The sequence below is a fragment of the Schistocerca cancellata genome, chromosome 5 (assembly GCF_023864275.1).
Source record: "Schistocerca cancellata isolate TAMUIC-IGC-003103 chromosome 5, iqSchCanc2.1, whole genome shotgun sequence".
NCBI classification, from domain to species: Eukaryota; Metazoa; Arthropoda; class Insecta; order Orthoptera; family Acrididae; genus Schistocerca; species Schistocerca cancellata.
In genome coordinates, this window is record NC_064630.1 from 452,524,167 (window position 1) to 452,541,486 (window position 17,320).

The following is a 17,320-nucleotide window of genomic DNA, read 5'->3' on the forward strand; positions in this document are numbered from 1 at the left end:
AGCTATAGGCAAAGAAGGGTAATGTACAATATTCACATGAACGAAGGGGAACAATAAAACTAGCAGACCAAGAACGAAGGGCTTGGATGAAAAAGGGTGCACTGTTTCGCTTCTACTGACATCTAAACATATATGAAGCAATGACGAAGATAAAGAAAAGTTCAAGAGTGGGATTAAATTTCAAGATGAAAGGATATAAATGACAAGATTCGCTGACGACATTCCTATCCCCTGTGAAGATGAAGAGAAATTAGAGGATCTACTCCACGGAATGAATGTCTAATGAGTATAGAATATGGACTGAGAGTAAACCGAAGAAAGACAAAAGAAATGAGAAGTGGGAGAAACGAGAAATGGAGAAACTTAACATCATAGTTGGTGATGAAGGTGAGAAATTCTGCCTCGTAAGCAAAGTTACCCATGTCGGACGAAGCAAGGAGGCGATACACAGCAGACTAGTTCTGGAAGAAGGGCCATTCCTGGCCAAGAGAAGTCTCATAACATCAAACATAGGTCTTAGCACAGGCGAAAAGTTAATTCGTGGCCTAGAGCGGTCTGTTGGTATTACAAAAACCCTACGTTTGAGGAATAAATTTCTCAGAACGAATACTTGGAGCTCAGCGTTTTATAATAGTGAACTGTAAAGTGTCTTAAAACTGCAAGAGAAGAGAATCGAAGCATTTGATATACAGTACTACACAAAAAAACACGTCTAAATGCACTGAAACCGTATTAAGGGATAAACTGCGTTGTGCGTGTGTAACAAAGGGTAGGAGGTGGACGTCAGAAGCACGAAGGAGAGAAGGTCAACGGATTGTGGTCATGCAGTTCTCTCCTTCATAGACCTGCACAAAGAAAAGCGATCGAGTGATTACTCACTCTGTCTACGACACTACGTCACCAGAAACAACTACACGGTTGCTCACAAGGTTACATCGAGCACCAGCAGCATTCATTATGAATCACTGGTGATGCTCTACAGTGCTACAGTAAAATTGCTTGTGAGTTACCCCTTATGATATCTGCAAGACAACGCTGTTGACAAATTGCACTTTACGGTGCCAGATCTGAAAATAATCTGCAGCGAATGTTGAAATCGATGGTTGGTAATAAGAGAAGTGATCCAAATGGTGTTACTTTACATATTACAATAAAAGAGATCAGGGGTCCAGTTATGATAGCGGTGTACAGTTCTACAAATATAAATATCCTTCAAGAAATTTCTTTGCTACACATTACCTATACAACTCAGCCGCATTTAACGATACAAATATTTAAAAGGTGGCGTCTCACTAGTTGCCATAAACATGGCATCAAAAATTTGGGGGATGATGTATCCCCCTTCTTTAAATCTGACATTTTTATTGCTGAAAAGGATTCTTGCAGCCACCGATTTTACATTGATAACAAACAATACAAAAAGTTTACAGTACAAGAGATTATAGGGCATTCATACTTCTGAGACGGTGTTATGCTGTGTAACGTTCTTAGGGCAGTTGATCTTTGTTCCTAAACCTGGATACGATCTGACATCATAGTCATGATGAAATGGTGGGCAGTACTTAACGCTCTTTCTTGTGTGCTCTAGTGAAGGAATAGAGGTAAGCTATACGTGCCTTACAAGGAATGTGCTGCAGTAAAAGTGTACGGCAGCTGAGGGCCTAGGGGAGCGTTTTTTTTCCGAACCTGGGTGAAAACATCTGCAGACAACCGAGTTCCGAGTTCCCCGTTCTCATTTGCAGACATGTTGAATGGCGCCAGTCGGTTGGAGGCCTCATCCAAGTGGGCTGACTGGCGCCAAGTAGCCACCACAGCAATGGGCAGAGCATTGAAAACCGGCAATAAAGCAGAGGATGGGCCCTTGTTAGGCAGGATGCCAATGAGACAACTGTGAGATTTCGGCGAATTTCTGTGGGACGGGCCACTGGCTTCCAGACGTCCAGACTCTGTTACAAAACATATTTGTGAAGGCACGATGCTTTTACCGAGTTTATGGCCGTTACTTGGGAAGTTCGAAATGGAAGAAACAGGGGAGATAACGCTCTCTTTACGCAGGGCTGTGGTTCCATCCAGGTCATGTTGATAGCAAAAAACATGGCGTGAACGCATGGGAAAGAGGCCGCGAAGCTGCATCTTTTTTCCTTTTTTCCCCGTTATCTTTAAAGTCTCTGATTGGTCAGATCTGTATACGCAGAGACAGGGACAGTCCCCCATCTCCAAATGCGGCACTCCAGCTCGCGATTGGCTGGTGCTAAAATGGGACTAGTCTAAGGTGTAAATGTCCTTTGTTACTGACGTGGCGAGGAAAGCGAAGGAGAAGTAACAAGTCTTGTACTGGCGCTTCGCTAGTAAAGAACTGCATGTCTTTACCTAAATGGTGACACTTGTGTCATTCGCGAGTGAGACTGTGATAGTCACCATCTGAACTGTCAGAGAAACTGCTGCGAGCATCATGCACACAACAAGTCATTCGTGGGTGCACTTATTTGTTTCGAGTCAGCCGTCTAAACATCTGGCAGATTTCGTCATTCATAGCAGTGGCACTTAATCAAATTGGTTAATCAGTCCTGCAAATGAATCCACCTGTATACACGAATCCACCGGGGTTTCAGAGCCTCACAGGGAAATACCTACGTTCCGATTTAGACGAAAGTGAGATTGCGTACATGCATTTTTCGGGCGCGCGCCATTAATAACAGATTTCTGTCGTCCATGACTTCAGTCGCCGAGCGCATGGTGGTGTGCCGCCCTAACCACCAGGAGGGTAAAGTACTCGCTGCTACGGCGTATGGCTCAGCACCCTGTCCTTTGGAACCCTGTTTTTCTTTATGGAATAGCAGAGTATAGATTCTTGATTGTGGAGTTGTTTTTGTGCCATACCCCTGATTCAAGTGTATGAAGTCAGATAAAGCGATTAGTGTTCTGGTTAGTGTCGTGTATCGATCTCCAGTTGATCACTTTGTCCACCATAAACCCCATATTAGTGAAAGCGTTTGTCAAATAGAAATGTTTGCGTGACGTTTCTTTAGCCCTTTTATTTGTCTTTTGATGTTAAGAATGAATAAATCTATTGTTATTTAGACCACAACTCCTCGCTGTGTTCTGATGAACATCACCTTGCCATTTTTATTAAAGTCCTGATTACAAAAGAAAATAAGAAGGTTGCAATTGGCGAATCACATCCAGGATCTAGGTCCTTGTCACTTCTGTGATTATGTCATTCTGCGTCCTTGCCAAGCGGGTCCACACTATGATGAAATAAAAAAACAAAAATGGTTCATTAGCATATTGTAGATATTTAATTATCTAATTGCGTTGTTTATGTGTTTATTTGTTCTATTTATAGTTCATTTGTGTCAGTTACTTCTGTGTCATTTGTTTACTGTTTTCCCGCCGTTGCTAACGACGTTTTCATATGATTTATGTGGTGTTTACTATTGTATTTGCTTTGTATTTGGTTGTTTTTGATTATTAGTCTCGTGTACTACTGTCGTAGTTTCGGATTGCATACCACCTTGCTAAATTTTTTAATCATCATTATATCGTACTTTGTATATCTTGTGAGTTAGATAATACGGTTGTGCACATGTCGCACGGATAATTAAAGTTTGTTGTTGATAGAGAATGTAAGTGATAAGTAGAAGTATGGCAAAACAAGCAGACTGAGAGCGGCAAAACAAAGCGTACGTCATCGAGGAATAGCGCAATGAAACGGTCGAGGCACAGTTTGAATGCAGGGGGTCGTTGTTGTTGAGTGGTGTTAGCAACAAAGAGGTCGTACAACAAGGAAATCAAGGAGACGAAGGCGATGTGGCTTTTCTTGAGGAGACAGATCGCGTGTAATAGAAGATGTGAGCGCACCACAACATATCAAAGCAGGTGATTATCAGAAATCCGGACAGAGAATACAGGACGGTATCAGAACGCAATGACACGGATACAACACCGAAGAAATCAAGTTGAGTTCGGTCGATCACTATACTGAGGAAACTGAAGAGGACTTCAATTTGATGGCATTTTTAATGTGAAAGGAGAAGAAACGTGATAGACGAAAGGGAATGGAGGCTGGAATAAATGAACGGAGGAAAAAATTAGTGAGACGAGGACGGACATAAAAAATATCTGTGCTCAGGTAAATCTGATGCAAGAGAAACACAAGTCATGGGCAAATAAACTCCAGGAAAACCTGCGTTAAGTAAACACCAAAGCAATGAAATGTTTTTAAGATTGCACATGACGCGAAGAAGAGTGCAGAGAGCGCCAAGACAGTAGCAACTTTCGCAAGACGGGTAGCAGCTGACGCATCGAAAACGAGTAAACGCACTGAACAGCAAGGATGAGGGACGGTGATCAATTTGAACAAGAAGCTCGAAAGTGTGGAAAAGCGGCAAAATGACATAGAGCAGCGCAGCGACACGAAAATACGTGAAGCCCATGGACCTTCATATGACAGCGGCCATGAGCAAATTAGTCAGAGCTGCCCAAATTAGGGACTGGTTCAGACGTGATAGCTGCAACTCCAGTGAGCGAGAGTGAAGAGGTACGGACTGTCGTTCAAACCTCAACAGGAAGCTACCAACACGCGTATGGAGAAGAAATTGGAGGAGGCCCTAAGGAGACAATTTCAAATACGGCGAAGCGAGAACGCAACAGAACCAAAAACTAATTCGGACGAGACGGATAGCTGTATACCGTTAGCGGCGAGCAGAGGACATGGTGATATGAACGTCGCATTTTCTCGAAGCCGTGGAGGGAATACAAATGAGTCCGAAAGTTCAAAATTTTCCGAGACGAGGGTAATTGTACTCACCTACGCACTTGTATATTACAGTGCGGTCTCTCTTTACCTCCGAATTGGCCTTTAAACTACAAATTAGACATTATTTGCGGACACTTGCAAGGGTCTTTTGCGGACAAGATGCGCGGAATATCAGCGACGTGTAGAAGTTACCAGGAGTGGAAATGAAACTTCCTGCCAGATTAAAACTGTGTGCCGGACCGAGACTCGAACTCGGGACCTTTGCCTTTCGTGGGAAAGTGCTCTACCAATTGAGCTACCCAAGCACGACTCACGCCCCATCCTCACAACTTTACTTCTGTCAGTACCTCGTCTCCTTCCAGGAGTTTAAGGACAGCTTCCTAAATATCTACTGGTCCAAGGTGACGCAAGAGCGCATAAAATACGAGATGATTGTTGGCAAATATTTCGAGAGTTCGGGCTACAAAAGCCCAGCCAAGAGCCTTGATGCAATAATTGACAGGAACCAGTATCTTGACGTACCATGCTCTACTGGTGAAATCATACGTCACTGAAACACCAAACTTCCGTCAGCATATCAACAAGTATTAGTGGCATGTGTAATGTGAAGCTCAGTACTTTCCGTAACACTCTTTACGAATTAGAGTACGCATTCCGAGCAGAGAATATCAGAGAACAGTACGTCGCAGGGCCTATGTTTCGTCCACAGTATAACCATTAAAGTAATAGGAACGGAAATGTACAGAATGGCAGACCTTACGGAAACATTTCACGGTGGGAAATTTCGGGAGCAATGAAGTTGAACAACGAAGGGACTGCAATGGTAACCGAAATAGCTACGTACTACACAACAGAGGCTGGAATGGAAGAAGGAATGAAGGCCACGAACCACAAAACAACGGATGGCGAAACCATGGCTGCAGTTTCAACGATAATAGAAGAGGTGCGCGAATGAACAATGGAGGAAACGGAAATGGGGCTGAGGTCGAGGAAATTGAGATGAGGGGACCGAACCCAGGTCGAGGGGCGCGAGGAAATGATAACCAACGTCAATGACTAGTTGAATATGCAGAAGAGGCACAAAACGCATCTGCAACTCAACTCGGACCTAGCCTCACCAATGTTATTAGATACGACGATATGGAAGAAACGTTGCTGGAAGGAAGAGCTGGGTTCACTCATAATAACGTGAATCCAGTTGTTGTGGTAACTATAGGAGGAAAGTAATTAGAGCACCCGGGATGGTGGTAGTGAGATTTCGGCTATAGTGGAAAAGACGTATAGACAATGTGAGGGACTGCAAGACAGAGCGGAACTATGGGTGAAGAGACTAAGAATAAAAGGAGCAATAGTAGGGAAGGTAACTGATGTGAACATGCTGACAAGGTTCAAATGGTTCAAATGGCTCTGAGCACTATTGCACTTAACTGCTCAGGTCATCAGTCCCCTAGAACTTAGAACTACTTAAACCTAACCAACCTAAGGACATCACACACACCCACGGCCAAGGCAGGATTCGAACCTGCGACCGTAGCAGTCGCGCGGTTCCAGACTGTAGCGACTAGAACCGCTCGACCACTTAGGCCGGCTGCTGACAAGGCTAGAGCTACTTTGTCAAGGTCAGCTGCTGGCGGGAAGCTTCCTGATCGTACCAAACTGACAACTGAGTTGATTATCAGAAACGATTTTGTAAGAGAGTACAATGCGATACTGGATCTAGGACGTGGTATGCTAACATTAAATAAGGTTGAAACGACCATGCTTCGTTTCACTGATGGGGCGATACGGTCGCAAGTCCGGGTGAGGTGCCTTAAGATCTACGTAGTTTCAGAAGACTGGCATTTACGAAAGTCGAGATCAGTGTCGAAAGATTAAAGGGATTGTCACTATGACCCAGAGGATACCAAGGACGAGATATGTCAAGCGATACAAGAAAGGGTTTGTGGTAATGACAATATTACTGAAGAGGAGAGGGCAGAACTAGAATCTGTGCTACTGAACAGCAATGAAGTTTTCCTAATTAAGACAGGAGCCATCAATAATTTCCAGTATGCATCCCATATCAAAGAACATTAGAAGGTTTTCGTCCCACCTTATCCCACTCCCATCACATACGGAGAGAAAGTCCAGAAAGAAGTACAGAAGATGCTGCATCAAGAGATCATTGAAACTGGTGTGTCCACAAACAATAACCCATTGTGGGTAGTTGAAAAGAAGGATGGGTCGATACGTCTAGTGCTTGATTCGAGGCACATCAGCACGATACTCTTGCCAGAAACAGACCGTCCAGAGAAGCTAGAAGATCTCTTGCTAAGATTTTATGGCGTCGAAGTGTTTTCATCCATTGATCTCTGTTCAAGTTTCTGGCAAATTGAATTACACCCTTCATGTCATCAATACACGATGTTCCTAGTTGAAGGACACTACTATCAGTTATGGCGATTGCCCTTTGGTCTCAATATATCGTCTGCAGCATACATTAGGGGCTTAAGGGAATTTGATCGGAAAGTTTGAAGAAGGAAAAAATGTCCTACATTGATGATATCCTCATCGCAATGCCCTCTTGGGACGAACACAGCAAGGGCCTTGGCGAACTACTACGAACACTGAAGCAACATGGCGTCACAATGAATCTTGAAAAATCTTGTTTAGGAACGAGGAAGGTGGATTTTCTTGGGCATGTGATTTCTGCAGGAGGGATTGCACCTAATCCGGAAAAATCTCGAAGTTATAGCAAAATTCCCGAGACCACAGACCAGAAAGGACCTAAGAGGGTTCCTGGGCGTCATAAATTTTAATAAGAAGTTCATTAGAACGAAGAAGAATGACGCACCAAAACTTTGTGCCTTAACAGGAAACAAGACACCGTGGATATGGGACGAGGCAGCGAATAACGAATTCAGTTCATTTAAACAGGCCCTTGTGGAGGCACCTACCATTTGCGAGCTGGGTCCTTACGAAGTGCGAAAGGAATTACTCAGTAACTGAGTTGGAGGCATTGGCTTTAAACAAATTGAAACATTTCGCGCTTGGACGCAAGACCCATGTCTTTACAGACCACAGAGTGTTGGAATTTGAGCTGTCGACAAAATTGGGACATGATAGGCTGACACAGCGGCTTTTATTGCTCCATCAATATGACTTCAACATCACACATATCCCGGGAAAACAAAATGTAATTGCGGACGCACTTTCACGTCCGCCGATTGGCAGACCAGATGTAAAGGGAGAAGATGCTGAGGACAGTCACTTTATTCTATCTGAGGGGAGTTGTTTTCGAGAACTTCATGACTGCATCATTACGGGATATAAGAAGAGAACAGAATAAAGAAGTGGAACGGAAGCAGCTGAAAGAAAATTTGAAGAACCGCCAGGAAGCCGAATTACGAATGTTTTGCCTTGTAAGGAAGGGGATCTTATTCCAGTGACATAACGCAACCAACACGATATAGAGCCTTTGTATACCAGACGAGTTAGTTAATAAGTTAATCTCGTACACACATTTAAGTTATTGTCACTTCGGACCACGGAAATGCTTCCTTAAATTTAAGTACCAGTGCTATTTTAAAGAAATGGAAAGACGCATAAGGAATGTTCTATCAGAATGCAAGGCCCATCATAAGGAAAAACCAGACAGCCAGACAGTGAAGGCACCATTCCATCCAGTCATTCAAACAAACTGCAACAAATGGCGGTCGCGGACTTAATGGGACAACTGCCGGTCACTCAGCGTGGTTTCCGATACATTTTAGTAGTCGTTGAATTAACATCGAAGTTTGCAACATTTACTCCTTTACTAAGAGCCACGGCAGTCACTGTTTGCAACGCATTAACAAAAGACTTCCTAGCGCTAGTAAGCACGGTGGACAAAATTATTACCAATATCGGGGCTCAATTCATGTCAAAACGATGGAAGGAGACTCTGGAGATATATAGGATGGCACCCATTTACATATCAGGACATCACCGAAGTTCGAACCCCGCCGAACGATGGGTGAAGGACCACAGCACAGGACATGGGACGTGATGTTGCGGGATTTCTAAAACGTCATGAATGAACTTCCACATGGTTTAACTCTTTTAGCACCTTAACTGTGTTGAATAAAAGATACCCACCAGAGAAAGTACGGGAAACAGTGGAATTTCCCGGCGAAAACAGATTCCGAACTGAGAGATAATCGGGATGGCGATGGAAAGGATTCAGGAAGCTGGAAGGAGAAGGAAGGAGCGAGAAGATAAGAATGCTCGGTGCTGGGAATTTCGCGTTGGACAGAAGGTTCTCGTCAGATCGTTTAGGCTCTCACCCAAACAGAAGAGACAGTGCCAGAAGTTCTTCAGTGTGTACAATGGAACGCATCGGATACGCCGTGTCGCGCACGAGAATGCGTATGAGCTGTAGTTTCTGAGTTCTGGACGATCGGCAGGAGTGCATCACATATCGCACATTCAACCCCTTCATTGAATAAAACTGGAGGTCACGTTATCAGCAGTTACAGCAGGAGGAAGGAGAAGAGAAGGAAGTGGAAGGGGTGACATGCAGTGGCAATTACTTATTCTGAACAAGTCTAAGATAGTTTAATGGTCGGCAACAGCCGAATATAAGCATAGCAGCATAAGTTTTGTTTAGTCATAATGGTGAATGATAACAATCATTTCTTTATTTTTTGTGATTCACCACGGTAATTAGCATAGGAACTTCTCCTATTACTCCTGATCGTAAGACTTAGACATTGTTAGATAACTGTACAAGTAATTCTTTGTAACACATGTCAAGTTTATAGATGTACAGTTCGTCATCTCAGAGCTGACCAATTACATTTGTTGGGAGTAGAAATGTGCCGATTTCACCACGGAAACTTCATTGTTTATTTGAGTCCTATTTCGCACGAGGTAATACGTTCTCATAGCAGTCTTGCAGTTTGCATGGAACGACAGGATCAAGTGTCACAACAACGATAGAATGTTATGCCTTCGAGGCCGAAACAAGTACACGAGTATTGGGGATGGAATTCTTCTTGTAACTTCTTGGAGTTCATCTACAATCATATTTCTTCTGTTTATTGCGTGTCCATTGTAGTAAACGCTCTTGTACGATCCGGTATTTAATTCGTAGTATAGTGCGTGAGACGGGTGTCGTTGAAATTAGTTTGCGAGACCCATGGAGGTCTATTGCAGGCTAGTCATGTATTGCCCACGCGAGAGGCGTGTTCACTTTCATGTGTATGTCACCGTGGCTTGTAACCATTGTCTAGTGCAATGTGTCTTCACGGTGGGCTGATTATTGTCATCGCCAGTGGCATGATGTATTTTTCGTGTGCTTTTTGTCTATGAATGTAGTCTTTGGCGTGATGTTTCCCGGGAATTGGATATTTTATTCGAGTGTGGTTACACACATGAGTCACTTTGGTATGTTTTTGCAGAGAGAACTAGGCGCACCTTCAATTTGTGAGAAAGAGAAGAACAGAAAAAATCTAGCTTTGTAGTTAAATGTTGATAGAACAATGTGCTTTTTTTAATGTTTGTTTCAAGAGCTAGACTGGAAAAATTTGTACATCTACCTGAGAAAATTTTGTGTCAGTTGCAGTAAAAAAGAGAATTTCGTAGCGGCCGTTTTACCACATAGGACAGCGAGCAGACTGGTAATGTCGGCACTAATCGAGATTCAAACCATACCCCAGCGTTGGTGCCACCATAACGAAAAAGTAATGGGAAATCTACTAGTTCGTATATCTTTTAAAGTAGTTGGGTTGTATGAATAAGTAGTAGACTTAGATGGAATGAGAATGACTGAAGTGAATGTGTGGTCTAAGCCAGTTTAGTACTCTGAGTGCATGAAAGATTCTGGGAAATTAACATAACACTATCATACTTTACAACACCTCACCACTACGTAAGGTTATAAAGTTTTAGACACAGATAGTTGATCGCTTAAAATTATTGCTGTTATAAAACCAAATAATGGTTGTAGATTAGGATAAGATTTTATTTTTGTCAAAAAAGCCATGTAAACCATTTTATATTTTCTATTCTTGGAATAATCATGTAAAGCAATCCTTTGCAACTTCATTATAATTTTCACTGTATTTCTCCTTTAAACATTTTTGTAAAATCACGGTAATAAGTCTCTATGTAAGCATTGTGCAGACTATGGGAGCAGAGTTGATGGCAACGTATCAGGTAATTGGGGAGGTGGCTGACACTGGGAGCAGCTGTAGCAGCTGGGTAGACGGGGAACCAAGCAGACAGGATGGTCAAGCTCATGCGCCAGCCCTGTGAGCCAGGCGTGGTGCAGCAGGCGGCTGTGACCCACATAGCGACAGCAGGGCAGCTGATCGACATGACATCATCGAGCTACGTGAATGGAGGCAGGTGCTGATGAGCCCCTTCGCGGCATGAGCTATCAACAAAGGGCTGCTGCCCTGATGACACGTGAGCGCTTTCGCCGCTGCTTCCGACTCCAAGGTCCCAAGGAATCAACCACCGAATGGAAGGGCGCGCCACATGGGTCAGCTGTGGAGTGCTAAGTGGATGTACTTACGTGTCTGGAGACACGTATGAATGGAGATGGTGACGGCAGGAAGTGATTCACCTCAAACCTGCATCCATATGATGCCCAGGTCATCCCATGATTGGGATGCATTGCCAACTACCACATCATCCAAGACGGTCAGCAACTGAGGTGCCACTGTTTGCTGCCGATAGTCAAGGTCCTGCCATACTGAGGGGGCTGCCTGTACTGTACATGCCGAGTAAAAAGGGGTAGTTCATCTGGGCAAACTGATCCCACATAGCTGCCACATCTAACCTCTTACATGGCATGTATAGTGCGGTGTTTATTCATGATACAATTGTAAATTTAAAAAAAGACGGAGAACCTAAAGACCTTTGAGAAGGGAGCTGTTGGAGATATTTGTTGTTACCATTAATTCGTTTTATGTATGTTTGTTTTACAAATGTTTTATATGTGCCTTGCTGTTTTCATTTTTACAAGATAACATGTATTCTCTGTGTTTTTTTATCAAGTTTTATTTTCTCTTAATGAACTCATGTATTATTTTTTCGTTTTGTGTAAAGATGCACTTGTTTCATGTCATTCATATGTTGTTTTGTTATGTTGACACGTCTTTGTTTTTAAGGAATAGACTGACATATTTTAGAGAAATAAGCTGAACATATGACACATGCAAAATGAAAACTAGGCATCTTCTATATTATATGAATATGAGAGCGTTTGTGATCGATGTTCTATCAAGGAACGAATGCAGCCATGTTTATAATTGAGCAGGGGTAGTAATTTTCCATGGGGTAGAGAAACCTCAGGACATCAATATTACATTCTGGTTATGGAATAACCTTCTGTGACCCCAGTTTCAGAATAACGAGTAGATAAATGCCTGCATTACCCTGTAACACTTTAGTAAGTGACAGTTAAGTCTGAGTCTTCAAGAATATGACCCAATGGCACACCCATCACATTTTTATTTGTCACTTTAAATTTGTAGGCATGAATCAGAGAGTGTATGGATGGTCCAAGGTTGAATGTCGTTAACTCAAGGTATAAGATTGTGGTAGGGTTTACGGTGAACAAAGATTGGTTCATGTTTATCTCTTTGATAATGACCTAACTAAAGTGTTACAACTTATTCTGTTCTTTGTCAGACTAACCTTTTAAAGTGTGACACTCCCCAAGAATAAATTTGAGAGGAATGGGTAGATTGCGGTAGACTGCAGGGCACACTCACTTCTGAGTCGGTGTTATACTGCATAATGTTCTTAGGGAAGTTGATGTTCATTGCTATACCTGGATACGATCTGCCTTCATACATCATGATGAAATGGTGGGCACTAGTTAACGCTCTTGCTTGTGTGCTCTAGTCAAGGAATAGCGGTAAGCTTTACCTGCGTTCAAGGGAATAGGGTGCTGATTGAAATGACTGTAGTAAAAGCATACAGAGGCTGTGGGCCGAGGACAGCTTTTTTTCTGCAGAACCTTTGTGAAAACGTTTGCAGACCGTCGAGTACCGCAGTCTCGTTGTGAAGGCACGTTGGATGGCGCCGGTCGGTCGGTCGGTCGGCAGCCACGTCCAGGTAGGCTGACTAGCGCCGAGGAACCGCCGCTGCTATGGGCAGAGCAGTCAAAACCGGCAGTAAAGCAGAGGATGGGCCCTTTTTAGTCAGGATGCCGATGAGACGACTGCGAGCTTTCTGCAAATTTCCGTGGGACACGTCACTGGCGCCCTGAACTGCAGACTCTCTTATTAAACATATACGTGAAGGCACGAGGCTTTTAGCGAGTTTATGGTCATTCTTTGGAAAGTTCGAAATGGAAGCAGCAGGGGAGATAATGGTCTTTTTATGGAGGGCTGTGGTTCCATCCAGCTCATGTTAATAGCAAAAGACACGGTCTAAACGCGTGGGAAAGTGGCTGCGAAGCTGAACATTTTTTTGCTTTTCTCCCAATTAACTTTAAAGACTGTGATTGGTCAAAGCTGTGTATGCAGAGCCAGGGACTGTCTCCCGTCTTTGAATGCGGCACTCCTGTTCGTGATTGGCTTGTGTTAAAGTGGGAATAGTCTAAGATGTAAATGGGCTTTGCCACCGAGCTGGCAAGGAAAGCAGAAAGAAGAAGCAACACTCTTCTACGCGCGCTTTGCTAGTAAATAACTACAGGTCTTTACCTAAAAGGTGAGACTAGCGTTCTTTGCGTGTGTACCACTTACAGCCTGTGCCATTCACCATCTGAACCGTCAGAGGAACTGCTTCGAGCATCACGCACACATCGAGTGATTCATTTGACGTATTCGGTCTCTCGTAGTCGTGGCACGGAGTCAAACTGGTTTGGCAGACCTGCAAACGAGTCCATCTGCATACAGAGATCCACTCGAGTTTCAGAGGCTCATAGGAAAGTACCTGCGTTCCGATTTAGCCGAAAGCGAGACCACGTAGATTCATTTTTCGGGCGCGCGCCATTAATAACAGATTGCTGCCGTCCATGACATCAGCCGCCGAACGCGTCGTGGTGTGCCGCCCTGACCACCATGAGGGTAAAGTACTCGCAGATACGGCGTATGGCTCCAGTATATGATGCTCAATACACTGTTCTTTGGAACCATATTTTTCTTTGTGGAATAGTAGAGTATAAATGCTTGATTGTGGAGTAGTTTCTCTGCCACACCCCTGATTCCGGTGTATGAAGTCAGATAAAGCGATTAGTGTTCAGGTTAGTATCGTGTGTCGATCGCCAGCTGTTCACTTTGTTCACCATAGACCCAATATTAGTGAAAGCGTTTGTCAAATAAAAATGTTTGTGTGACGCTTCTTTAGCCCTTTTATTTGTCTTGTGATGTTAAGAATGAATAAATCTATGGTTATTTAGATCACAGTTCCTCCCTGTGTTCTGATTAACATTACCTTGCCATTTTTATTAAAGACCTGATTACGAAAGAAAGTAGGAAGCTTGCAAGTTTTCCACATATTTCACACGGCGCCTTGTATACTTCTCTATTAAAGACGCTACACATATGTTAAAGTGTTTTTCCGTAATAAAGATGGAATTTCATTTGACATTGGACAGTTACGGTTTAGCAGATCATGCAACAGAGTTTTGTGGAATTTTTCTAACTTTCGCAAGCCAAGTCCGCATGTTTAGCGTCCTCCTTTTCACTACATGCATAGGAAAGGGACAGTGTGAGGCTGTCATGCCACGTATTTGAAACTCATTTGGGAGAAAGAGTTTCTAAGGCTTCTTGCAGCTCTATCCTGGGCGGCTATAATTAAACTGACAGTGTTCCGAGTGCTGCACTGTGAACTGTGTACATGTCCGTTAATCGGTGCGCTCACGGAGTATGCTGAAAAAGGTAAACGTTCCACTTTCTGCCACCAGGTGAGAATATGGGGCTGTAAGCTGTCGGACTGTGATATGGCTCCTGTTTCGGCGTAAGTTGTGACGCTTGGCAACACAAGTCGAGTTCTTCTGTGAACACACTAGTGGTATCAAGGGTTAAGAAGATTCAAGTTTTCGGTATGAAATGCAGTAAGTAATGAGAAAAAAGACCGAGCACGGCTGCTAAAGTTAATTTATCAGAACTGCAGCAATAGCATCGTCAAGTTGCGGGGATATCGTCGAAAGAAATAGCTGTGGACAGGCCACATGCCATAAAATGGCCTGCACAATTTGATCAAAAAATGTGAAGGTAAAAATGAACTAGGTGGTGCAGCAGGGAGAGAAACGCGGCCCATCTGAATGGAAGTTGTTGACGAAGTTACTGTAGCTACAGCCGACCTTGCAGTACATGCCTCAAATATTGCAGCCGGTGCTCGAGCTGTGACAGGGGAATTGTCTCTCCCTTGGTCAACACAACAAAAAATTTGCGAAACATTTTACACTGATATCAGTACAAGATTCAGAATGTGCACCAAATGAAGCCCCCAAGGTATGTTAAAACTTTGTCCTTCGTTTTCTGTCACGTACAGAAATGGATGACATGTGGCCGGAGAATATTCCTTGGCCGGATGAGGCACATTTTACTTCGAACAGTGCCGCGTGCGCAGAGAACTGTCGCATATAGGGCTCTGCTCCGCCACATGTTGTGTAGTAACATACATTGCACTTACGTGACTATGTAGCGTGGTTTCACAATCTCCTTCATGCTCGGCCTGTTTTTCTTTGAGGAGATGACACCTCGCCGGCCTATTAGGCGTACAATGACATCTGCATGTTTATAAGGAACTCCTTTCAAGAACGCAAGATAGGGCGAGAAAACATTTAGCTTGCCAGGTGAAAGGTTTCCTTTGAGAAACGTTCGGCGGCAACCACATCGTCTCTAGGCAATTTCAAGATGTGTATCCTTCCAGATCACCCAATCTAAATCGATGTGACTTTTGGTTGTGAGGGTATCTGAAAGAACTTGTCTATCAGGGATGTATCCGAACTCTTTCTGATCTGAAGGATAGCATATGACGATAACACCGGACATGCTGCGAGCAACTTTAGCCGATCAAACCCTAATAAACATTCCACAACCACGGTTATCAAGTTTTTCATCGTACCTCCCCTTTTACCGCACCCACAGCGCATTGTGACTGCTTACAAAGCCTTATTTTCACCCTGTGGCAAAAAGTGGTACAATTACTTTTTTCAGCAAACGTCGCGACCGCACCGATTAATGAACAAACCCACAACGTTTCAGCGTCCTGAGGTGTATACCGACTGCATTGGAGCTCGGAACACAGCCAGTTTAATCATATCCACCCAGTACCAGTGACGCAGTAATAGCGAATGGAGTATTATTGCTCAATCTTCTCCCTGAGGGACACCTACCATTATTTTTTTCGTACCATCATGGTTGAAGCTGCAACAGTTCGTAGGAAATAGCTCCTGTGATGTCGCAATAACATCTTAGTCGAAACATCTATCACTTCATTTCTTTTAATGTCACAACGATAAATCCAGAGTCTTCAAACATATTGTTTTTGTTATTCACGGAGAAATCTTTTCGTCGTCCACGAAAAACGAATGACAGAACATAGACGGCATTCAGACAGTGAGGTCAACGTGCATGAGCTCCTAAGGTCATTGCAGTTGCATGTTCTGTTCAATGAGTTTATTTTAGCAATTAATATATTATAATTTACGAATGATTAGTCGTTCCGTCCCAGATCTGGCGTGTTCCCTACGTCGACCTGCTGGCTACAATACAAGGAGAGATACTTTTCAGTTATCAGCGGCTGCATTTCTGAATGGTTCAGCTTGGACGTCCCACATCTACCGATGCCACCTACCAACTGATCGCCATTCGGTAAGTCATGCTCTGAGGTGCCACAGAAGAATCCTATCTGCCAGTGTCCTGTTTCTCTCGCAATACTAACAAACTCTGTAGAAGTTACCCTGATATTATTATTAACACGTTATGCATGTTGTTACTTCCTTTTGAATCTTAGTGTGTACTGGAAACATGTTAATTGTTTCGGAGTAAGTATTGCAGCAGTCAACCACAATCAATCTAACCATGAGATTAAACAGCTTTATTTCGTAGAAGTAAAAGCAATGACAAATGCCGCACCGTACCCTTTTATGTAATAATGTTTGCAGATGTCACACTGAAATATTACATGTTATTCATAAATGTGGCTAATATACTCGTAATTTCTCGAGTTGGTGATATAATAAATCCATCACCACATAAATTCTAGATGGTGCGCATAATTATTTGCTCATCCCTTTATTAGCTTTCTATCATGGAGTTAACAAAACAATTGTGCGCTACAGCTCCATAGGAAGGTGAAACATTACAGAAGGTTCCAGGTGGCGTTAATTGCATGGAACAATTTCAAATCTGCGACCCAGTAATCTTCCTTTTGAATTCAAAAGCCATTTACACGAATCTCAGGAGCTTAAAGGCAGATAGTCAGCAGTAATAAAACTGGACACACGCCCTAGACTGCGAGTCGAGAATGTAAGTTTCAATAGACGGCTGAAATCCCGATAGGGTTGACACACGCACACGCCACGCTGCACAATTAGATCGCTCTTGCGATCAGACCAAATGGGCGAGATCAAAC